Here is a 24,874-nt window from a genome sequence, read left to right as displayed (position 1 = left end):
ACAGAGCCCTGGGGTAACCCATTGCTGTGTCGTCTCCAAGCACTTGTCTTCTCCCCCATATGGACTGTAAACTGCCTATCGCGGAGGATCAGTTCAATGATGCCTGTGATCAAATGTAGCAGGACTCGCGATACCTTCACGAGCAGGCCAGTGTGCCATACCGTATCATACGCCGCTGTTAGATAGATGAAAACAGCACCTGTTTTCAAGTTTCTCTGGAAGCCATTTTCAACAGATGTGGTCAGCGTGAGTACTTGGTCACATGTACTACGGCCTCGGCGAAAGCCAGCTTGGTCAGGGATCAAAATTCTCTCCATGTTGGGTAATATGCGCTGTAGGACCAAGTGCTCCAGTGCCTTGAAGCACACCAACAATAATGATATGGGACAATAGCTTGATGCTTTACTTGGGTCCTTTCCAGGCTTTAGGAGGCCAATGACTTTTGCAATGCACCATATCTTTGGTAGCCTGCCTTCACTGATGACCCCGGTGAAGAATTTAACAAGCCAAAGTCGAGCACGGGGGCCAAGGTTTCTCAGGAATTCTGGAGATATGGTGTCATAGCCCTCAGCTGTTCCACACTTGATGCTATCCAGTGTCTGTTCCAGCTCTGTTACAGTGAATGGTTCTGGGCAGCTTCTGATCTGGTGTACACGTTTAAACATACGCCATTCATTCCTCACTTGTCTTCACACCTGTTTCTCCAAAGGTGCTCTGGCAACTTAAAGTAGGTGTCCGGCTACAATGACCTTTTTAAACCACCATCTGCACGTCTGCCGTCTCGTCACCCATTATGGTCTCGTCCACCACGCCAGGATGTTAGGACGAAAACATTCTGGTGATAGGAATGGATATCTGTTGTGATCCCCAACCAGGCCCTTGTTGCTGATCCCACAATTTGCCTGCCTGGTTTTCCCCTGCCCATCGCCAGTGGTCCCTGTTGAACAGGTTCCAGACCAGCCAAGGTCTCTGTGCAGCCAACCAGTATCGCTGGGGCCTTCATGACAGCCCTTTGTGCAGCTGTGGTGCGACACAGACAATGACGCACATTGTCGAGGAATGCCGGCTGACTCGGTTCAGCGGTGGCCCAGAAGAACTGCATCATGCCACTGAAGATGCCATCGCTTGGCTGGACGACTATGCACACGCTAAATAAATAAAATAGTTAAAAAAATAACTAGATACTTTCATGGAGGATAGGTCCATCAATGGCTATTAGCCAGGATGGGCAGGGATGGTGTCCCTAGCCTCTGTTTGCCAGAAGCTGGAAATGGACGCCTGGGGATGGATCACTTGATGATTACCTGTTCTGTTTGTTCCCTCTGAGGCACCTGGCATTGGCCACTGCCGGAAGACAGGTTACTGGGCTAGATGGACCTTTGATTTGACCCAGTATGGCCGTTCTTATGTTCTAACTGGAGTGGTGTCAACCTGCACTGCCTCTGATACCCTCAGTCGGGTGCATGATGAGAGCTGCTGTGTGCATTTGTGGGTCAACGTACACTAGTGTGTTGAAATGCCCAACTTGGGCACATGCTGCGCATGTGAACCCAACTGTGGAATACAGGCAGGGACCACAAGCCTCTAAGAACCTCCAGTTACAGTAAGTAACCTCCATGTAGCATAGGCTCATTTTTTAAATAGGGCAATTCAGAATGCTTTCATGATCTCCATCACTGCTACCATGCCTGGTGCCCTTGTAGGCTTACACTTCACAACTGCAATAGCCGCACAGTATGCACTAAGACAGGGGTGTATGATGGAAACCCCATCAAGCCAGGGGGTGCAGCAGCACCCCTAGTTCCAGCACCTCGGCACTAATGTGTGAGTTTGTTGTAAAGTTTTTGATGACATTTAGTGATAATGGTTACAAACGGAAATAAGATAAACATAAGATTTAAATGTGATTTAATTCATTGATTAAAAATTCGTTAGACCATTTAGCTGCTGAATAACATTCGTCATTTTAATAAAGAGCCTAATCTTTAAGTCTCTGTTTGGGCAAAACTCTCCCATTGAATTGAATCCAATTTTTGCCAGTTTAGGCAATACATTTAGGCCATGTGGTTTACTGTGTGTATTTGGCCATTTACACATTAATCTCTTAGCGCAATCTGCAGTAGTCATCTTCCTTATTTTACTTGATATTTATTTTCCGTTGTGTACTATTTTAATTCATTCATGTGCATGCCTGTAGGTTCCATGCAGTGACATAGAACCTCTTCGGGGAGGGATAGCTCAGTGGTTTGAGCATGGGCCTGCTAAACCCAGGGTTGTGGGTTTAATCCTTGAGGGGGCCATTTAGGAATCTGGGGCAAAAATTGGGGATTGGTCCTGCTTTGAGCAGGGGGTTGGACTAGATGACCTCTTGAGGTCCCTTCCAATCCTATGATTCTATGACATCATCCCCAGCAAATTCAGTGAAGCTAAGACCTTTTCAAAATTAGATCTTAATGCTGATATGGAAAACGTGTTATGTCATGGACAAACGATGATACTAGAACTTTATTCTACCTTTGATCTTTGCATAAAATGTCTCTGGCTTTTTCATACGTAGAATATGGTCTTGAGTCATCAGTTTCTTCAAACTGTCTGTTTCAGTTTTAATCAGAGTTGGTTACCACTGACTATAGTGAGATTATATATTTTTTCATGGGTATGTATGTGATATACATTGATTTATGTACTGAACTCTTATTCATAAAAAGGCTTCAGGTGCAAAAACACTGCCATCCCAAGTACATGTGAAAACATTTTGTCATAGTTTCGTGTATAGCTTCCAAAGACAATGCCATTTAAATAAATAGCATGGTGGACAGTACAAAAAGTGATAGATGGTAACATGAATGCTGGTTGGTTTTAGAGACATCCTACACTAGTAGACTTGGAATAGGAATAAAAACAGGGAAACTCACACTCAGGTGTGAAGTCAGTGGCAAAATTCCAATTGACTTCGTGTGATGAGTAAATTCTCTCGTGGAGGTGGAGAGCACCACACCAGATGCATCTGAAGAAGTGGGTTTTTTACCCACAAAACCTTATGCCCAAATAAATCTGTTAGGCTTTAAGGTGACACTGGACTCCTCATTGTTTTTGTGGATACAGACTAACGCGGCTACCCCTCTGATACTTGAATCTATAATTGAGTTTCTGGGAAAAAAAGCATGTAATATCAACACATTAGGAGCGTCTTTCTTTCACCTGGTGGGTGTTATAACCTGGATCAGTCAGGCGGTCCACTCCTTGGACCACATCTGCTGACTGAGATTCAGCAGATGCTAGGATGGCAGCTAAGGAACTCTTCCTTGCCACCTGTTCAGCTGTAGGATTTAAAATAATATATGACACAGTTCTTCAGATTTGATGGGAAATTTCTGCCACAGGAGCTCTACCCCTCATCCCTCGTGCATTTTCTGTAACCCATGGTGGTGACCTGTGAGGAAGGAGCTGGGAAAAAGAGGATATTTACAGGCCTCTTCATTGATAGTGTAGCATAAAAAGACATCAATAGTGAGTTCTGTTAGAGGAGCATATTCTCCCTCAGAACTGTCTGGATGTTCAGGTTCCATCAGTCAGCCCCAAGGATGGACCATCAAAAAAGTGCTCTCACCAAGATGTGCCCCAACCTCAACTTGCATGACTGATCCATGGGTAAAATTTTACATCGGTAAAATTTCTAGTTGCTCCATGCTGATAAGTTGGGAGGAGGGGGAGCCTGGTATGATGGGACTACTTAAAATGGCATGTAGCCAATCTGTGGCTATTAGCAGCAAATATCTCCAACAGCTGGTGATGGGACACTAGATGGTGAGGGCTCTGAGTTACTACGGAGAATTCTTTCCCAGGTGTCTGGCTGCTGGGTTTTTCCCACATCCTCAGGGTCTAATTGATCATTATATTTGGGGTCAGGAAGGAATTTTCCCCTGGATCAGATTTGCAGAGACCCTGAGGGTTTTTCACCTTCCTCTGCAGCATGGGGCATGGGTGACCTTGCAGATTTAAATTACTCTAAGTGGTGGATTCTCTGTAACTTGAAATCTTTAATCCATGATTTGCGGACTTCAGTAACTCAACCAGAGGTTAGGGGTCTATTACAGGAGTAGGTGAGCGAGGTTCTGTGGCCTGCAGTGTGCAGGAGGTCTGACTAGATGATCATGATGGTCCCGTCTGACCTTTAAGTCTATGAGTCTAGCTGCTCTTGACCAAAATGCCACATTCATGATTACTTCTGGACTGAGCTACTAATGACTGTATAATTGTTATTCATTCTCTTTAAAGACTGAGCGTACAATCCATGGGACTACTTAGCGCTTAAAGTTATGCATGTGCTTTACTGGATCAAAGTCCTGGTGCTCAGGACCTTCCAGGATTGAATCTCTTCAGGCTAAAAGACAAGAATTACAGAAATGTGGCCGTATTACACTATTCAGAGACTGTAAAATAACTGGTAGGGTGTCTCATTATTAAATTGTAGAAGAAGCATTAAATAAGTATTTGCGGGCCACATGTATGTTATTGTATAAGCAGGTGTATCACTATGGTTAAAATCTAAAATGATACAATGTTTCTGTGACTTAAGTGAACATTTATTGCACAAGTCCAAACCACCAGAGATTTTTTGTATTACAGCTTGCTGATAGGCAACTCCACAGCATGGTGTACTAGGTCTTTGATCTCAGATGGTGTTGTCATGGTAGACATCTATCATTGCCCTGGGAAGCCAAATCTCAACAGGATATACTTGTTCTAATGAGGGATGTTACCAAAGCTTTAGACTTATCAGCGCACTAGCTGCAAAGAAGTCAGCATCTGGCCTTTTCATAAATCATTGGTTAGGTGCTAAAGGGAACCAGAAACCAGGATACACTCTGTGTGATAGTGAACCTCTTCATGTTACAATTCCAAAATATGGAGGCCATGCCAAGTCACGTAGCTGTTTCACTGTTCACGTAGCTGTTTACTGTCCTCTGTTAAGGCAATCAATATAAGTAATAATTTGTATAAATCCATATTTACAGACCTATGTTCTGAACTGACAAACAAAAAATACATAATTCTAACAAAGTCTGAGCACGGTACAGGAGTGTCTGTTACTTAAATGTTTACTGAAAATTTTATCAAAACATTTTGCAGGTTTGGGGCTGTCTCTGTAGTCTATATCTTGACAAGAATAACAAAGAGATTATGCAGACTGTAAAAGCAGGAGAACTGGGTCTCAATCTGGAGAATAAAAACAAACTCTTGTTGGGATTTTCTTGTCGTTTACCATTATATACTCGTAAAATATTATCTGTATAAATGGTAGGTAGAAGAGTAATGCATCAGTCACCAAGCACTGTATTATAAAGTTGAGGGAAAACAGAATTTCACTTGAAAAATATTAGTCACTCTATGACTTCATTATTTTGACATATAAGAAGGAATAATGATAGAAACAAAGCCTTCCTTTTGTTGCAATGAAGTAAGAAATAATAGTACGTAATTTATTGGATTCTGAAGTGAAAAATAGACGTTTCTGATGTAAGACATAATGATAAATTCCTTATTCCCACCATCACAAGCAGAGAATAGATACGACTATTCAGAATTTCTCATTCGCGAGGCAAGCTGTAATGTTTTGGTTTTGCAAGTCAGTGTATTCTTTGTTGCTGAACTGTGTGGTGAAAGAGCAAGAATATGTAGAGGAAATTATAAAAAAGAAACTTCCTTCAGTCTGACATTTATTTAATGGTGGAACATGCATCTTAATTTTTTGTGATTATTTTCTTTTGTTGTTGATTATATTATGCCATCACGAGCACATTGGCTGTTCTCAGCTAATACCTTTTAAAAAACAAACCCAAACACTTATTTGGTGCTAAATAATTTTGTCTTTTGTTTCACACGTTAGAGCACACATATGAACATGATATCGCAGCAGTCATGACTTTGTATTTCTATTAAATATTCACTTTGCAGTTCTAAGCCATTTTTCTGCCACTGTGAATGTAGGGCCAGAGCCTCAGCTGGTGTAAATCAGTGCCATTCTGCTGCCTTCACACCAGTTGGAAGTCTAGCCCTTAATTTCAGTTCCACGTACGAGAACTAGCTTATTTGACAACTGCAGGCCAAGCCATAACATTTGGGGCTAGATTATGAGAAGCCCTTATCTATTTTCACTGGCTCCCTACTTCTCCACATGTGGCTGTGTATGGGGATGCTGTGAGGGGGTCAGAGAGAAGTTGGGTCTATGTCTCCACTCCATTTGTGCACAAACTCCGTGCAAGGGCAGGAGCATTCTCCTCCATTCTAATCCCCACCCTCTTCTCAGGCATAAATCACATTCTACCTGAGCTACGATCTTCCCAGTGCTCTTCCCGGGGTGGCAGCTCTGCACCCCTGCCGCCTCGAGGCTGATTCTTAAGAGCCATGACCTCAGTCCTTAAAATGTTAGACCCTTCCTTTAATGTGACCAGCCAACCAATGGAGTCAATGCCATCTTTAGCAGTAAGTGCTGATTCCACATCCGTGACGAGCTTCTGCTGGGCCATACACCAAGCTTGTAGGGTTGGAAGTGTGGGGTCAGGTAAGACCTTTCTTATACAGGCATCGTTTTGGAGTTTTTTTTTCTCATTTTACATCTTAACGTGTAAAATAATAAATGGTCTAAAGTTGCGGGGGAGGGGGGTGGTGGTTTAAAAACAAAATTGCAAAAAGCAAAACTGAGCTAGTCACTAAACATCTCATTTACTCATTCCCCTCTTCACTGGTGCCATGCTCCAAAGGAATCTCATGATTGATATGACGTCATGAATGACAATCTGTGGCCGAGCTGGATGGGCTGGGGGGTAAAGGAAAAGAGGAGTTTTCAGGTAATGCACCAAATGCACTCTTTCGGGACAGTCAACGCAAACTGCAACTGAAGGCTGTGCCAGGCAACCAAAGCACTCTCCTTCTTTAAATCAGAAGTGACTTCCTTTAGCCAGCTCTTCATTGGTGACCCCTACCTGATCTTCTGTTAGACCAGGACTTAAGTTTTAAGATATGAAATATATTTTAAAAATATCTGACAAAATGTGCACCCTTAATCCCAAAGTTCTCTCTCTCTCTCAATGGTTGGAAGCTCTTGCGAGCTCACTCTGCTTTGTGAGGTGGGAGTTTTATGGGTCTCCTCTCTTCTCCACCAGAGGCTACTAATGGCGTACCCACCTCTGGGTCAGTTCATTTAGCTCTTTCCTCCTGAAGACTGTGTACTCTGCTGATAAGAAATCAGTCTTCTGGGCCAGGAAGCAGCATGCAAATTTTTAGATTACATGGAATTTGATCCATCTTGCAGCTGGAGACTTGTTGCACGGATAATTCCTGGATTATGACAGTCTAAAAGAAGGGGTGTGTGTGTATCGGGGGGAATAACATAGAGCATTCTCAGACACAGCCAGATAATCTCCGTCAGGGTGCTGTGTTCAGGGAGATGCTATATCAAACCTCTGGGTTTAGTTGAGGAATAATGGGATTACTGACAGTGGGCATCCAGAAGTACCAACCAGGATCCAGGACTCCACTCTGCTAGGCTTTATACAAACACCGAGTAACAGACAATTGCTGGCCCAAAGAGTTAATGTTCTCAGAAAAGTCAAGCCAGTCAGTCTAGAAAGTAGCTTTGTGTGAAGAATGCAAACTTCTCATGTTGTTACTGGTTAGGATGAAATTGCATATTGAATTTAAATACTAGGGTATAAATTCTGACCCCATTCATGTTTCAGAGTAACAGCCGTGTTAGTCTGTATTCGCAAAAAGAAAAGGAGTACTTGTGGCACCTTAGAGACTAACCAATTTATTTGAGCATGAGCTTTCGTGAGCTACAGTGAAGTGAGCTGTAGCTCACGAAAGCTCATGCTCAAATAAATTGGTTAATCTCTAAGGTGCCACAAGTTCTCCTTTTCTTTCTGACCCCATTGAAATCAATGGGAGTTTTGCTATTGACTTTAGTTAAGCCAGAATTTCACCCTAGAGATTTAACAGTAAACTAGCCTTTGCTCCAGGAGTTCGTACATCACTTCTGGACCAATAGCAATAAATCTGAGCAATGCCAAGGGACCAGTGGGAATTGCAAGATCCGATATCCAACAAATGGCTAGGATTTTTAGATTTCCATTGGCATATCATATTCGTCTCTAGTCTTGGCAGGTAGCCAGATACTGGACATTAAAATTTCATTGTTTTACATACTATCTTTCTTCTTCACTTCAGTTTGGACGTGATTTTTTATAACTGTTGTTGTGAACCTCTTTAGAAATTGATGCTTTTACTGCTAGAAGGCATTTTGAAATTCCAGTTTTTAAACACTGTAAGGCGTTAATCCCTAACTCCAGCAGTTCGTGAAATGATAACTGCTAACATCATATTACAGTTAAAGTGTGTGGGGATGGAGGGGGAGAGGGATAAGATGGTTTAAAAAGATGTGATTTAAAGTCCAGTATATTACAGCTTCTCCTGGCTAGAAACACTTTGGCCATATGAAAACTCTCAGGATCTGTAAGAATTTTTCAAGAATGTAATAATAATAATAAAAAAATCCAGTACCAGCACAGCTATGATTAAAGCCATCTTCCATATTAATCTTCCAAATAGTCAATCATCCCAATATTGTATGTTCACATCATTACAGAAATTGCTTTACTACTCTGCCTGGAATTTCTCTGCAGCGCTTCCACTGAAAAATTCCTCCAGTAGTTTGCTTAGTAACAATATATTTCAGTTTGCAGCATACTGTACAGCTGACAAGTTACAGTGGAGACCACGGACAGATTTTAATGTTGTCTTTGGTGGCTTAAAACCTAAGCATCTCTCCATTTACTTCCTCTGTTTATTTTCTTTTAAAATTTAATACTCATATATTCAGAAACAGGTAGGGAATGCGTGCTTACTTATCCCCTTTTTTGGTTATCATTCCTACTCGGTTGATAGCACCGTCATTCGTTTGTAAACGAGAAGATCCTGGATATGTATCTAAACATTTCTTTGTTTGAGGTCTCAGGAGTGAAATTCCCTGAGTGCAGAGGGTGTCACCTAGTGCTAACGCTAACCCTGTTCAGGGAGGTCGGAGGGAGAAGTCGCCAAGCATTACAACCTATACTCACCATGCTGCGTGGCTCCAAAATTTAGGAGGTCAGTTGGAGACTGGCTGGTATGGGGGGGAAGTGCCTTGTTCAAATCGAGTGTCCCTACATGTGGGGGCTGGGTGGGTGTGTGGGTGAAGAGGGACTCTCTCTTATTCTAGTCTGAAGGCTTGATTAGTGACTATGGAAGGTGGCCTGTTCTCAGGTTGAAATATGGGTGAATTGCATTCAGCCCAACCCCTTCTTATTTGTATTAGTTCTTAGTCCATCTGTCCATTTACTTAGGCATTGTGAAGGAACTTACAGCTGTGTGCAGAAAGCACGCAGTATAAACTGAAATAACTATGCCATGCAGTACATGGCATATCAGTTATTAATCTTGTCTGACAAGTTCTGTCCTCCGGTAAACTGGCAAGGGTTTTTTTTTTAATTGAACTACACCATTAACACTTTTGTACATTTTTTACTATATAGACATTCAAATGCTTAATGTATATAAAAAATCCGTATCCGATATTAAACACTTAAATGCATAATAATGAAATTTACAAATAGCCATAAATTATTACCAATTAACAAATAATTAGTATGTACAGTAGTAGTTTGTAAAGCCCCAAAATAGTTCCATGAGCACAAACTATTCCTTACATTACTTCAGTAGTGGCATGTGTATTACAATCAGCAGCATTCAGCATACTGTTATATGCATTATTGAAGTTTGTAGGTGCTTAAACTTAAAATCCCTAATTTACAAAAGGAAGACAAATAAATTAAGTTTCACTGCAGTAGGCAGATACCTGATACTGGTGGTCCATCATGGTTGGTCAAATCAATAACACACTTTTAATTCATGATGATATAGTTAACCACAAGCATGCACACAACATGGGCCGCAATTCCCATTTGCTGGCCACAAAACAGCCTCTTGGTTTATCTGGGCATCTGATTGCAATTACCGCCATATGGGCATGGCTAGGCCTCCATATCACTCATTGTTAAAGTGAATTATTTAGAAGTATTGTTAAAAATGTGCTTATGTCCTGATGCATAAAATATGTCGTTATGTTTTGATGATAACTCTTCAAAAACTATCATTTCTATTGTCTACCTTCCCAGAAAGCAGGGGGGAGGGGGAAAGGTGGTTGCAGTTTTTTCTGCTGAGAAGTTGGAGCTTAATTTTTGTTTTCCAGGGGATGAGGAAAAGATTACCCAAGATTTCCCCTCCTTTCCTCCTCCTTACAGCCAGTGTATATTGCTGGGATCTTTCTGTGCAGAGAGCTGGAAACAGTTCTCATTCACTGCCCCGAATTCTCAAGAGGCTGATTTTCCTGCCTCTAGAGCCTGGACAGATGCGGGTTGGATGTGGGTACCAGTGATGTCAGCATCTGTTACCAGAGGGTTGTTAGGTCCCAGATTGAGGAACAATTTATGGGCATGGACAGACTTGCTAATTATTGTGCAGTCCCTTTCCATAGGGAAAAGTTAGTTTTCATTTATGTGGGGAAACTCTCAGCACAGTTGTGATGAGGCAACTAGAGCGTCTGGAGCCCTCTTTGGATTGAGATCCGCTTCCATGCTTATTCTTTTAGGTCTGTCAGCAGTCTTTGTTACCACTGGCTCCTCAGCAGAAGTAAACAGATCTGCTCTTGAATGATTCCTTTCTTTTTGAGAGAACCCAGAGGTTAGTATAGGGTGAGCAATTGTCCATCTGCCCAAGGGCTCCTGTGTGTGGAGTTCCAAGTGTTTCTAGTATGTAACCCCTATGAGGCTATTCAGGGAGACAATGTGGTGATGTGGTCTGTGGAACATTCGGTGTGTGGGTGACAACTCTGCATCTCCATTAATGAGACGCAAATGGTGCAGTCATGCAATTTACCCACCGTCTGGCTAGGCTTGGCTCTTGGCTGAGAGCTAGCTGGCTGAGAATAAACCTGGATCAGGCACAGGTAATGTTTGTTGGCTTGAGGGGGGGATGGATAGCTCAGTGGTTTCAGCGCCTGCTAAACCCAGGGTTGTGAGTTCAATCCTTGAGGGGGCCATTAAGGGATCTGGGGCAAAAATTGAGGATTGGTCCTGCTTTGAACAGGGGTTTGGACTAGATTACCTCCTGAGGTCCCTCCCAACCCTGATATTCTATGAAAAAAGCCAGAAGAAATGACAGATCATTTTAGTTCCTCCTCCAGATGGAGTATGCCTGCCACGCTGGCACCAAACAACATTCTCCATTCTTTTGTGGGTTGGTGTCTGATATTTCATATAGTGGAGTTTTATGTTTTGATTTCCAGAATCTATATTTTTGGCCATCTTGCTGAAATGCTAGATTTACTCAGCCATCACATAGCCACCACCTAGCATGAGTATATTGAGTGCAACTCATTCTCTTTCCTTCTGCAGTTCTTGGCTCTGTGCACACATACATGTGGCTAAAACAGAGCTTCTTGCTCTTCCCCTTTAAGCCCTTTCTCAATCACTGTAGACAACACCACCATCTTCCCTGTCACTCATGCCTGTAACCTGTAAATCATCTTCGACTCAGACCTAGATCCTCACATTCAGGCTATGTCTAAATCTGGCAGATTCTTTCTGCATAACATGTCCACCAGATGGCCTTTCCTCTCCATTCATACAGCTAAAACGCTCATCCAGGCTCTCATCGTCTCGCATCTCGATTACCGTAACGTTCTCTTCTCTGGCCTTGACAAATGCAACCTTCAAACAAGCACCTTTCTCCCATGCTGTCCCTCATGCCTGGGAGGAGCTCCCCATAAACATCCGCAAAGCTACCTCATTAATCCATTTCAAACTCTCCTTTGCTGGGATGCCCACAAAAAAACTTGCCCACAGTTAGGCTGCCGGTGTGCTGAGACCACAGCCTATCATGCTATGATTTAGTTGGGCTTGGTCCTGCTTTGAGCAGGGGCTTGGATTAGATGACCTCCTGAGGTCTCCTCCAACCCTAATCTTCTATGATTCTATGCCAACCAGTACCTGTTTCCTTGTACTCCTCTCTCTGTCTGTCCATATCCATCTGTTGTCCTATTACAAACAACATATAAGTAATATGCTGCCCGTGACTTTCAAGTACCACAACCTGTATGTGCAATGAAACGTGGCTCCATGGCGGGCAGCGTATTTAGTGTCATATGCAATATGGCAAAGCCCTTTCCTCCACTCTGTGTAACCCTTGTCTCTTGTACTGTTCACTGGTCCCTTGTTACTCCAGCTGTCTATTAGACATTCTCAGGTGAAGTCTCTGCTAAAGTTTATTTTGCTCATCTAAAGAAGAACTTTCAGCAAAAACTATTAAAGTCAGCTAACATTTATTCTGGAAAGATTACAAATATGGCGGTGTTATCCAAATGCTGCTTTCTGATCTTTATTAATTATTTAGGATGCTTTACTAATGTTGAAATCTGTCCTGGCTTAGTGCAGTGGGAAATGGTGTGTGTGATCCATGGCTTCTAACGCTATCAGTTGTGATTTGTCTCTTTTCCATTAAGAGACATATAGCTGTGCCTTTCCCATGATTTAGCAAAGGCATAACCAAAGCTTGTTTTTAAATGTTTCTCTTGATACCATACATTTCTGGACTTTCAAAGGGATGTTTTTCCAATAGGAGATTTCAGTAGATGGCACCAGCCTTATTGATCTGTTTTATTATTTTACAGAAGGAAGACTTTCCCAGCACATCTGTCTAATCTGTCCAGCTGTTTAGCCAGCCAATCGAGAGCTACTTGGGTAAGTTACCTGCTTGTAGGCTAGCAATGATAACCGACTAGCAGGTGCAAATGCAAGGTTAATGGCTTTTTTTTGCTTTTTGTTTTCTGTAGAAGTTTAAACTTACGGTTTGACATATCATCTTTTGTTCTAGAATAATGATTGTGTGTAGCTGAATATGTACTTGGCTTCACATAGATTCTATTATATGGAGATTGTATGTAGAATTCAATGAAAGGATCAGTGAATTGAGACAGAGGCGGTTTCCACGTAGTCAGGACTCAGATCATACAGAGCTTTATAAAACAATGCTAATAGCTTGAATTGCACCGGGAAGTGAATAGGTAGCCATTGCAAATGTTATATATTCCCTATGGTTGACGCTGATGAGCAGGTGGGCAACTGCATTCTGCAGCAGCAGAAGTTAGATTAGCTGGCCCGGCCAGACCTGAGGAAATCTCATGCCAGTAGTCAGAAGGTCGTGATGGTGTGGATGATCACCTTGGAGAGAGAGGTTTAATTGTGTAGCCAATGAAAAAGTATTCTTCTGGGCACCAGTGCTGCTTGTGGAGCCATTGAGAAATGAAAAGCACTCTGTTTGCAAACTGCCGTAACAAAGGCAGGGCACGACCCCTCAATAAATCGGCATACAACACAGCTAGGGCACCCCTCCAGCTTTCTCTCGGTTCATACTGACCTGAGTACCTGCCTTGTGAAAGCTGAGCTAACAAAGGCCCAGCCAAATCATCCATCCAGTTCCCGCGGAGACAAACAAAATCCGTAGTTAAAGGGGTGGTTGTGACTTTATTAACCAGTGACCCCGCAGTGAACATCATGGAACTACCAGGATGAGAAACCTATGAGACTAATAAATGTTGACTTCTTGGCCTGTGTCTGGAAGAGCTCAAATTGCCTAGTCTCTCCATGCCTGTTGCAACAGGAAGCAGAGATTTCGGGCACCCAAAGAGATCTCTTTGGTCTGCTGTAACCTTATCTCACAGCAGCATTACTCAACCTGCTCAGTCACCTTTCAGTATCTATTGCAGGGGAACAGCTGCCTGCCTCGGAAAAGTCTCCCAGGACAAGGTATAAATCCCATTTATTACCTCTAAGCGTCCCTCTCCAGGGGGAAAAGAAATCGAGGATATTAAAAAACAATCAGCCACCTTTCCCGATGGTTCCCAAACCCTACCTGGATCTCTCTCCACACGCTGAGTGGCCAAGTGCCCTATAAACCCAACCCACTCATGAAATTGTCGAGTTTCGTCCTGATTAATCTAGTAAAATTAGGAAGAGCCTCAGTAATCACCACCACAGCCCTCACGCTCAGACACTCTCGCCAAATGGACCCATCTCCGCTTGCTCCGAACCAGCCTAACAAATCTCTGACTCCTGTCCTGGTGGTGGCGATGGTCCTAAATATGGCTTCCTGCTACCCGTGTTGTGCTGGAGACTCCAGACAAAGTTGGAAGCTCTGGAAAAGAGGCATTGAAGGAGGGAAGCCGATAGAATAAGACCCCCTTCCCACACCCACAAAATTGTTGGCCACACAAGTATCCCAGTACCAAATCCCTCTCATTTCACATCCCCTGCGATGTATCTACCAGAAAATAACAACCCACCGTATTGCCTGTCTCCTTGTCTTTTCCACCCACGTCCTCCAAACCGTGCAAGAGATACTCGGCACTTAAATCAGGGATGGGGAGGGGTTGAAGAAATATATCCCTTTCCTGGAAAGACAGCTGGGGCTGTGGTGCTTTGCATGCAACAAACCGTTATTCTCACAGAAGTTGTGAATGGATGAATTAATTCCAAGAGATAAAGTAGCCAGAAATGGCCCAGCCACTGAGGAACAGCAGCCACAGTCTTTCTTTGAATTCTTGTAGGATCTGACGAAAAACACCCCTTCCAGAAACCATGTGAATAGCAATGAATGAGGCTCTAGTGGAACAGTGACCTTCACTGGAATCCAGGGTGTTCTCATTGTTTAAATGACGGAGAGCAGATGAGATGGGCAGTACTGCTTGCTGAATACCCATGTGCTTGCTATTCCTTATCTTTACTGAGTAGAAAACGCGCCACTGCAGCCTGTCCATCCAGATTACCTCTCAGAATCGTTGGCGTTGTATGTGACTGATAATTTTGCTATAGCATTCTGAAGGTTAGCAAAATGCACAGATACCCAGGAATGCCAGAATAATGGGGAAGGGAGGTGGGAGGTAAGAAGAAAAAACATGCTGATTGCCATTTCAAGGCAAAATCTATACACTTGCATTCACATTCTTAGTGGCACTTAGGTTTTCCAATGTGATTGTGCTGCATTTCTGTGTATTGTAATATTCTAACATTTTGAATCAGGTGGGACTTTGCATTTTGATGAGTTTCTAATAAATAACAATTATTAAATGTTGATTTCAGTATTTCAAATGGCAATGTTAGAGCATAATCTGTAGCAGTTAATTGCAGTTTCTCCTACACAAGTGACAATCAATAGCATCTGTCATATCAGTCCTTTATTATTATTACTAATTACTTGCTTTCATTAACACCCACAGTGCACTCCCGCTATATGAACAAATAGTAATTCACGATCCTTGCCCTGGAGAGCCTGCAATCGAACTAGACATGTTCAAGATCACACATCAAGTCCACGTGATAGAACTAGGAAAAAAAAAAGAATCCAAATGACCAGGGTTCTCTTCTAATCACTACCCCTCCCCTCTTCCCCCCCCCCACACCATATTGCACTAATTAATATCCACTCACAATTTTTGTTCCTTTTCCAGTATCTACTTCTGATACTGCCAGAGTTATTTGGTTTTCATGTGGATCCGCAGCTCTATGAATCACACTTTCATATCATAGAATATCTATCAGGGTTGGAAGGGACCTCAGGAGGTCATCTAGTCCAACCCCCTGCTCAAAGCAGGACCAATCCCCAACTAAATCATCCCAGCCAGGGCTTTGTCAAGCCTGACCTTAAAAACTTCTAAGGAAGGAGATTCCACCACCTCCCTAGGTAACGCATTCCCGTGTTTCACTACCCTCCTAGTGAAAAAGTTTTTCCTAATATCCAACCTAAACCTCTCCCACTGCAACTTGAGACCATTACTCCTCGTTCTGTCACCTGCTACCACTGAGAACAGTCTAGAGCCATCCTCTTTGGAGCACCCTTTCAGGTAGCTGAAAGCAGCTATCAAATCCCCCCTCATTCTTCTCTTCCGCAGACTAAACAATCCCAGTTCCCTCAGCCTCTCCTCAGAAGTCATGTGTTCCAGTCCCCTAATCATTTTTGTTGCCCTCTGCTGGAGGCTTTCCAATTTTTCCACATCCTTCTTGTAGTGTGGGGCCCAAAACTGGACATAGTACTCCAGATGAAGCCTCACCAATGTCGAATAGAGGGGAACGATCATGTCCCTCGGTCTGCTGGCAGTGCCCCTACTTATACATCCCAAAATGCCATTGGCGGTCTTGGCAACAAGGGCACACTGTTGACTCATATCCTGCTTCTCGTCCACTGTAACCCCTAGGTCCTTTTCTGCAGAACTGCTGCCGAGCCATTCGGTCCTTAGTCTCTAGCGGTGCATGGGATTCTTCCATCCTAAGTGCAGGACTCTGCACTTGTCCTTGTTGAACCTCATCAGATTTCTTTTGGCCCAATCCTCTAATTTGCCTATCCCTCCAGCGTATCTACCTCTCCTCCCAGTTTAGTGTCATCTGCAAACTTGCTGAGGGTGCAATCCACACCATCCTCCAGATCATTAATGAAGATATTGAACAAAACCGGCCCGAAGACCGACCCTTGGGGCACTCCACTTGATACCGGCTGCCACCTGGACATGGAGCTATTGATCACTACCCGTTGAGCCTGACAATCTAGCCAGCTTTCTATCTACCTTGTCGTCCATTCATCCAGCCCATACTACTTTAACTTGCTGACAAGTATACTGTGGGAGACCGTGTCAAAAGCTTTGCTAAAGTCAAGAAACAACACGTCCACTGCTTTCCCCTCATCCACAGAGCCAGTTATATCATCATTGAAGGCAGTTAGATTAGTCAGGCATGACTTGCCCTTGGTGAATCCATGCTGACTGTTCCTGATCACTTTCCTCTCCTCTAAGTGCTTCAGAATTGATTCCTTGAGGACCTGCTCCATGATTTTTCCAGGGACTGAGGTGAGGCTGACTGGCCTGTAGGTCCCAGGATCCTCCTCCTTCTCTTTTTTTAAAGATGGGCACTATATTAGCCTTTTCCAGTCATCCGGGACCTCCCCCCATCGCTATGAGTGTTCAAAGATAATGGCCAATGGCTCTGCAATCACATCCGCCAAATCCTTTAGCACTCTTGGATGCAGCGCATCCAGCCCTATGGACTTGTGCTCGTCCAGCTTTTCTAAATAGTCGCGAACCACTTCTTTCTCCACAGGGGGCTGGTCACCTCCTCCCCATGCTGTGCTGCCCAGTGCAGTAGTCTGGGAGCTGACCTTGTTCATGAAGACAGAGGCAAAAAAAGCATTGAGTACATTCGCTTTTTCCACATTCTCTGTCACTAGGTTGCCTCCCTCATTCAGTAAGGGGCCCACACTTTCCTTGACTTTCTTCTTGTTTCTAACATACCTGAAGAAACCCTTCTTGTTACTCTTAACATCTCTTGCTAGCTGCAACTCCAAGTGTGATTTGACCTTCCTGATTTCACTCCTGCATGCTCGAGCAATATTTTTATACTCTTCCCTGGTCATTTGTCCAATCTTCCACTTCTTGTAAGCTTCTTTTTTGTGTTTAAGATCAGCAAGGATTTCACTGTTAAGCCAAGCTGGTCGCCTGCCATATTTACTATTCTTTCTACACATCGGGATGGTTTGTCCCTGTAACCTCAATAAGGATTTTTTAAAATACAGTCAGCTCTCCTGGCCTCCTTTCTCCTTCATGTTATTCTCCCAGGGGATCTTGCCCATCAGTTCCCTGAGGGAGTCAAAGTCTGCTTTTCTGAAGTCCAGGGTCCATATTCTTCTGCTCTCCTTTCTTTCCTGTGTCAGGATCCTGAACTCGACCATCTCATGGTCACTGCCTCCCAGGTTCCCATCCACTTTAGCTTCCCCTACTAATTCTTCCCGGTTTGTGAGCAGCAGGTCAAGAAGAGGTCTGCCCCTAGTTGGTTCCTCCAGCACTTGCACCAGGAAATTGTCCCCTACACTTTCCAAAAACTTCCTGGATTGTCTCTGCACCACTGTATTGCTCTCCCAGCAGATATCAGGGTGATTGAAGTCTCCCATGAGAATCAGGGCCTGCGATCTAGTAACTTCCGTTAGTTGCCGGAAGAAAGCCTCGTCCACCTCACCCCCCTGGTCTGGTGGTCTATAACAGACTCCCACCGCGATATCACCCTTTTTGCTCACACTTCTAAACTTAATCCAGAGACTCTCAGGTTTTTCTGCAGTTTCACACCGGAGCTCTGAGCAGACATACTGCTCTCTTACATACAATGCAACTCCCCAACCTTTTCTGCCCTGCCTGTCCTTCCTGAACAGTTTATATCCATCCATTACAGTACTCCAGTCATGTGAGTTATCCCAAGTCTCTGTTATTCCAATCACAATTCCTTGACTGTGCCAGGACTTCCAGTTCTCCCTGCTTGTTTCCCAGGTTTCTTGCATTTGTGTATAGGCACTTGAGATAACTTGCTGTTTGTCCTGCTTTCTCAGTATGAGGCAGGGGCCCACCCCTCTCGTGCTGTCCTGCTCGTGTTTCCTCTCGGTATCCCACTTCCCCACTTACCTCAGGGCTTTGGTCTCCTTCCCCCGGTGAACCTAGTTTAAAGCCCCCCTCACTAGGTTAGCCAGCCTGCTTGTGAAGATGCTCTTCCCTCTCTCTCAGAAGTACCTAAGTGAATTTAAGTCTTACTGACTTTCAATTCCAGTCAAATTTTGAAAACTTTCCTCTGTGACTGTTTGGAAATTAAAAGAAGTGGGGTTTTTTCCCCCTCATCTAGTAAATATTTCTGAAGGCCATAACTATATAGCAATTGAATAGACTAGATTTATCTACGTAATCTCTTATGAGATTGGAAACCTGAAATTGTTTGAATAACTCTTCTAACACTTTCACCTTCAAAGATAAGACTTTTGTAAATATCTCCAATTTTAACATCGCCTCCCCATCAGAAGAGACTGGGAAGATGCACAATAACCTATGCTAAGGTTTGCAAACAAATTGCAGAAGCTCAGAAAAGCAGGCGGATATAAAGAACAAACTGCCATTCTCTATGAAGTTCTAAATAGTGTTGAAATAGGCAAGTCACAGCAAGGAGAAAGAAAGGAGTCAGAAGCAAGGTTACCACTGAAGAAGAAAACTAGGCAGATATAATGCTTTCTGGAGCATTTTTTTAGGTGCATAGGTAGATAAATGCTGCTTGTTATTACTGGCTTGTGTGTGCGTGTGGTTCTTAGATCAGAATTTGACCCTAATTATTTAAAATTCAGATTATCAAAAGTGATTCTATTTGACTAATTTTTTAAAATAGAAACTATTTCTAAGAAATAGAAATGTAAGGTGTGTCTGAATCCAGTGCTATCCCTTTAACAATGTTTTGGGACCCAGGAGGACCAAATTTAATAGCCTGTGTGTGCAATCTCGGAATCACCATTACTGAGGAGGAAGTAGCTGGTTTTGACATTTTTACGCTCTCTCTAATTTGTTAACGTGACACCCTGTTTGAACATCCCCTGTGTTCAGATAGGCTTTTGTCACTGACAGCAGCACCTTCAAAGTGTAAAAACCTGCCAAGGAGACTCACTCCTTGCAGTAGGGAACTAGTAACTAGGAATCAAATACACAACATTGCATCACAGCTGAGACCTGTTTAGCAGAATAATTAGGTCGATGAAAATATTAGAAGCAATGACAGATATTTAAGGCTGATGTTATTACAGGAAGCCTTTGCACACAGGTTTATTGCTTAGTTTGTTAAAAAGGTTTAATTTCAGCTGTTCTATGTCTGATGCTCTTTTGCTTGTTAACCCCCACGCTGTAAATTGAAGGCAATGAATGAACGACTCTGTGATACATTATCAGTGTTACAGCATGGATTGCCTACCAAGAGCTGTCACGATGTTGATACAGCCTGTGCCTTTGCTTAGGAAGACTGAATTTATCACCTTACTGTGATATTTTGCTTTCCTTAGCCCTGAGGCTAGGACCTTGAGTCTCTTTTACAAATGGTCAGAGGTTTGGAAGATTCCTTCCCCCCGGCCTGGGCTTCAATTTGGAATGGTTCATTGTTCTAAAGCAAAAACAGGTGTGCCATTTTCTTAAGGTGGTGGTTGGGAGATGCTGCCTGGTAACGTAGCTTGTTATAATTACTTCTAAACCTTTCTGTCTTTCTTTCTGTCTTTCTTGTCCTCCCACCGCCCCCCCTCCCCGCCCCCACGCCACTAGACCTTGATATACTCAGCTTCAAGCAGTGGTTGGGATTCTAGTTGCAGAGCCGGTGACGGCTAAGTACTTTACAAAATCTCGCGGGGGAGAAGGATCCAATGTCTTGCTCCTTCCAGCTAACTATGGAATTACCAAGGCATTGGCTGCATCACAGTTTCTTCTAGCTGGAGGTAATAGCCACAGGAAAGGTGGTTTAAAGTGGGCCAAATTTGCAGAGTTTGAGGAAAGCCTCATGAGGCTTCTTATTTCTGTAGCTCTAATCTAATGTACCGAGTCACTTCTGGCTGCAGGTTTCTGTACTCTTGACAAGTGTTCGAGACAGTGTGTTCCCATGGCTTGGCTACGTGCGGCTATCGTAAAAATAATGAGCACTTTTGGGGGGAAAAAAGTGTATAGATAGAAAGCAGGACAGTGGGCTAACTCCTGCCCATGGATACACACCTGCAATGCCCCTGTCATCAGTGTGGTTATTACATGTGTATCTGAGGACAGAGTCTGGCTCAGTACTGATATTTGGCAAACCTATGTTGTTGTTTCCCCTTTTTGATGTGTGCGGCCAGTCCAAGTTTGGGGTCCTGTGGACATTCTATTTGGCTGTAGAAATTGGTGGTATTCAGGTATTTCTTTGATGCAGTTTGGTTCATTTACAAAGACTGTATGAAGTCCTGTGTCTCTAGGGTGACCAGATGTCCCGATATTTGGGGCTTTGTCTTATATAGGCACCTGTTACCTCCTACACCCTGTCCCGATTTTTCACACTTGCTCTCTGGACCCCCTATGTGTCTCTGAACACAGAAAGAATCAAGTGGCAGGAAACAGCTTCTTTAGCTCACAGCACCCAGAGCAGTTTTTTTTCCAGCCTCCATCCCCAACCCAAAAACCTATCCCAAGGTTTCTTTCAGAGCTCTTCAGGCTGCCCTTCCATCTTTTTGTCTCCCCTCGGTTTCTGTGTGATCTCTCTTCTCACACACACACACCCTTACCCAAAACAATACTTAGCCAAGAGCTGCTGTGTAGGTTCACGTTCTCCTTGTTGTTTTAGGGCTCGTCTACACTTAAAAGGCTGCAGCAGCGCAGCTGTCGCGCTTCAGTGAAGACGCTACCCACACTGACTGGAAGGGTTCCCCCACTGGCGTAGGTAATCCACTTTCTGGAGAGGTGCTAGCTAGGTCGACGGGAGAATTCTTGTGTTGGCTTAGTGCTATCTACACCGGGCATTAGGTGTAGACAGCATTGCTCCAGTATGTGGATTTTTCACACTCCTGAGCGATGTAGTCATACCGACCTAATTTCCTAGTGTAGACCAGGCCTAAGATGGTGCTTATGTTTACACCTACTTTAATTGAAGGGTTAGTTCACACTTACCAATCTCAATGGGGTTTTAACTCAACCCATAACATGTCACCCAGTTCATGGGGCACGTTTACACTAAAATTAAACACTCGTGGCTGGCCCGTGTCAGCTGACTCGGGCTCGCAGGGTTCGAGCTGTTTAAAACTTTGTTTGCTAACAACAAACCAGTCCCACATCCTGCTCCCTTTCTGCTCATTAAAGTTTGGGAGTGGCCATGCAAAGGACCTAAAATTTATTTTATATGCAAAGAACTTTGGCTAGTACTTAATGTTAATTGGGCCCCAGGTGGCCTCCAGCCCCACTCCCTGCGGTAGACCATGGAAGAGTTTGCAGGAACAAGGCCTCTGTATTTCATAAGAAGCACATCTGTAATTTATATTAACATTAATAAATGTGCATTTGAATTTGTAATTTATGTGGATTTTTATTTCTCTGCAATTAAACCAATTTCATTTATTAAAATGATCTTGGAAATCCTAGACAATCTCTTTAAAAATACACTCATAAACAAGTGGACCTATCAGTCGGATCAATTCATATAGCAGAGTGGCATCATAAAATAGCAAGTTAATTAACCCCCACATCAAAGTCGCATATGGCAGCCACTCAGCTCTGTCTACCAACCAGCTCCTTAGCGGTGAGGAAGACAAGCTGAGCCTTGCAGCATGCCCTGAATGTTGTTAGCAAACAAAGTTTTACATATGCATAGGGCCCTGATCCTATGAGCCTTGGTGACATGAATAATAATTATTTTATTATATTGTAGTAGCCTCAGTAATGGACCAGGACCCCACTGTGCTAGGCACTGTACAAGCAGAACAAAATATGGTTCCAGCCTAAAATGCTTATGATCTAAGCTTCAGTGGGATGATCTGTGCAAGATAGCATGTGTAGGAGTGGCCTTGAGTAATTAAGGGCCTGATCCTGAGAAGTGCTAGTCCAGGGGTGGGCAAACTACAGCCCAGGGGCCTAATCTGGACTTCTAGCTTCTGCCAGGGAGCAAGGTCTGGGGCTTGCCCCGTTCTGGCACTCCAGCTGGGGAGCGGAGTTGGGGGTTTGCCCCGCTCTGTGCATGCCATGTGTCCGCACAGCTCCCGGAAGCAGTGGGATGTCCCCCCTCTAGCTCCTACGTAGGGGCAGCCAGGGGGCTCCACACGCTGCCCCCGCCCCAAGCATGGCCCCCACAAACCCCATTGACTGGGAACCATGGCCAATGGGAGCTGCAGGGGCAGCTCCTGCGGATGGGGCACCATGCAGAGCTGCCTGGCCGCGCCTCCACATAGGAGCTGGAGGCAGCACATACTGCTGCTTCCGGGAGCTGCCTGAGGTAAGCGCTGCCCAGAGCCTGTACCCCTGAGCCCCTCCCACAGCCCAACCCCCTGCCCCAGCCTTGATCCTTCTCTCACCTTCCAAACCCCTCGGTCCCAGCCCGGAGTCCCCTCCCACAGCCCAAACTCCTTATTTCTGGCCCCACCCCAGAGCCTGCACCCCCAGCCGGAGCCCTCACCCCCTCCCACATCCCAACCCCCAATTTCGTGAGCATTCATGGCCCGCCACACAATTTCCATACCCAGATGTGGTCCTCAGGCCAAAAATTTTGCCCACCCCTTTGCTAGTTGAAAGTGAGTCCTATATTTGCAGAACTGGGTCCTATATTTCTTTGTATACCTCTCTGTGCTGCTAAAAACAAATGAATCAGTGCAGCTAAAGTCAACACTACACTTCTATTACTAGATCTGCAGAAGAGCTCTGTGTGAGCTTGAAAGTTTGTCTCTCTCACCGACAGAAGTTGGTGCAATAAAAAGTATTACTTCACCCACCTTGTCTCTCTAATATCCTGAGACCAAAACAACTACAACAATGCATACCCCACCTCTGTAAGTTATTAAAAATATCTGCCCACTTCTTTTCTTTTACACTTCTTGAAAGAATTGTCAATTTTATGCTACTTATCAGTGGAAATTCATAACAGCCACTGAATAAAATTCAACGATGGAGGTGTATTCAATATTACATACCATTTGCATCCATACAAATGTCAGAGAGATCTAATTCTTAATGTATAATCATTTTTTAAAACTTGTCTTTAAGAAGGCAGATTAATTCACATTTGTGTTTGTGTGTGTAAATATAATTTCATTATACAAACCTAACAGTTTGTTAGGCTGCTTGCAAAAAAAAAAAACCAAAAAAACAAAAGGCAGAGTTCATGAACTTCAGTCTATTTTTTTTTTTTGGTCTGTTACCCTCTCAGTTTAACTCAGCATGAAACAGACCCATTTGGGTATAGATCTATTTGCTAGGTAAAACATCTCTATTAGAGTAGCTACCTTGACTCCAGAGCAGGGAGCTTAGTCATGATGAGTGGCTGCGTTGGCATGGCAAAGGGAAAAAAGCATGATCCACCTGGTTGCACTCCACTGAAGAGGGGTGTTCCCTGATGACACCTGAAAGTAAGGATTAGTAAACTCTTTATTGTTCTCCCCAGCTGGCTTCCTGCAATGATATAATGCTACACAAATGGATAGTAGACTATCCTAATGCAAACATCTTTCTTCTAGCCCACACTACTCATGAATTCTAAGGATCCTTTTGTTTTTCAAAGTTGGTACCTTAGTCTAGGGAAGTTCAAATCTCTCGGCAGCAATGTATAGCTAGAAGATAAAAGGTCTTTTCCTGTATTTCGAGTTGATCTGAGATGACAGTACCTATTTCAGGCCAGCGGTCATTCTCAGCAGGTTTCCATGGAGATTAATGAGGTCACAGAGGAACAACCTCTGAATTGCAGTTTGCTAAATAGCAAGCCTAGGTTGTGTTATATTGGAGAAGTAAAGCTTTTGCCTGTCAGAAAAAGAAAAGGGGGGTCCCAGCTTTCTTCTGTAGTGAAAATAATTTCTGAAAAATATTTTCTCACTAGACTACACTTATTCGTCTGTGCTGAATATGTGCTGCAGTACAGCTCATGCAGTGTGGTTGTGTTCATACGGTTGATCTAAATATTGTACGTAATTATTTCAGACCCAGGACTGTGTGTTACTAGCATCTCTCATCGTCTGCTTTAGTTCTGATCAGTGTTCTTTTTCATGATATATTCGGTGTGGTCTCATATATTACCTTATTGAGCCGGCTGGCTTTCGCTGTGTGCACTGAATTGCCTTTTGTTAGGGACGATACCTAGGTTTTCCCTTGGGTGTATTTACAGTGTCATGAACATCAGAATTATAGAGTGTTTTAGAAGTGGCTCGCTATTCTAACACTTAAGTTGGAATGGAG

At 43.6% G+C, this 24,874-nt stretch overlaps 1 protein-coding gene across 2 annotated transcripts in view; it reads left to right on the top strand.

Annotated features, from left to right (window-relative positions):
- The window catches only part of PLCB4 (phospholipase C beta 4), a 326,177-nt gene that overhangs the window by 105,945 nt on the left and 195,358 nt on the right, over positions 1 to 24,874 (top strand). For both annotated transcript variants that reach the window (XM_084622532.1, XM_084622531.1), the window contains exon 3: positions 12,767 to 12,836. The gene's annotated coding sequence lies outside the window, so the exon portion shown is untranslated. The remainder of the gene's footprint in view (positions 1 to 12,766; positions 12,837 to 24,874) is intronic.

Source organism: Lepidochelys olivacea, assembly GCF_965140295.1.
Source record: "Lepidochelys olivacea isolate rLepOli2 genome assembly, chromosome: 3".
In the NCBI taxonomy this organism is placed as follows: domain Eukaryota; kingdom Metazoa; phylum Chordata; order Testudines; family Cheloniidae; genus Lepidochelys; species Lepidochelys olivacea.
The sequence above is the reverse complement of the archived record's forward strand: the minus strand, read 5'-3'. Positions and strand labels throughout refer to the sequence as shown.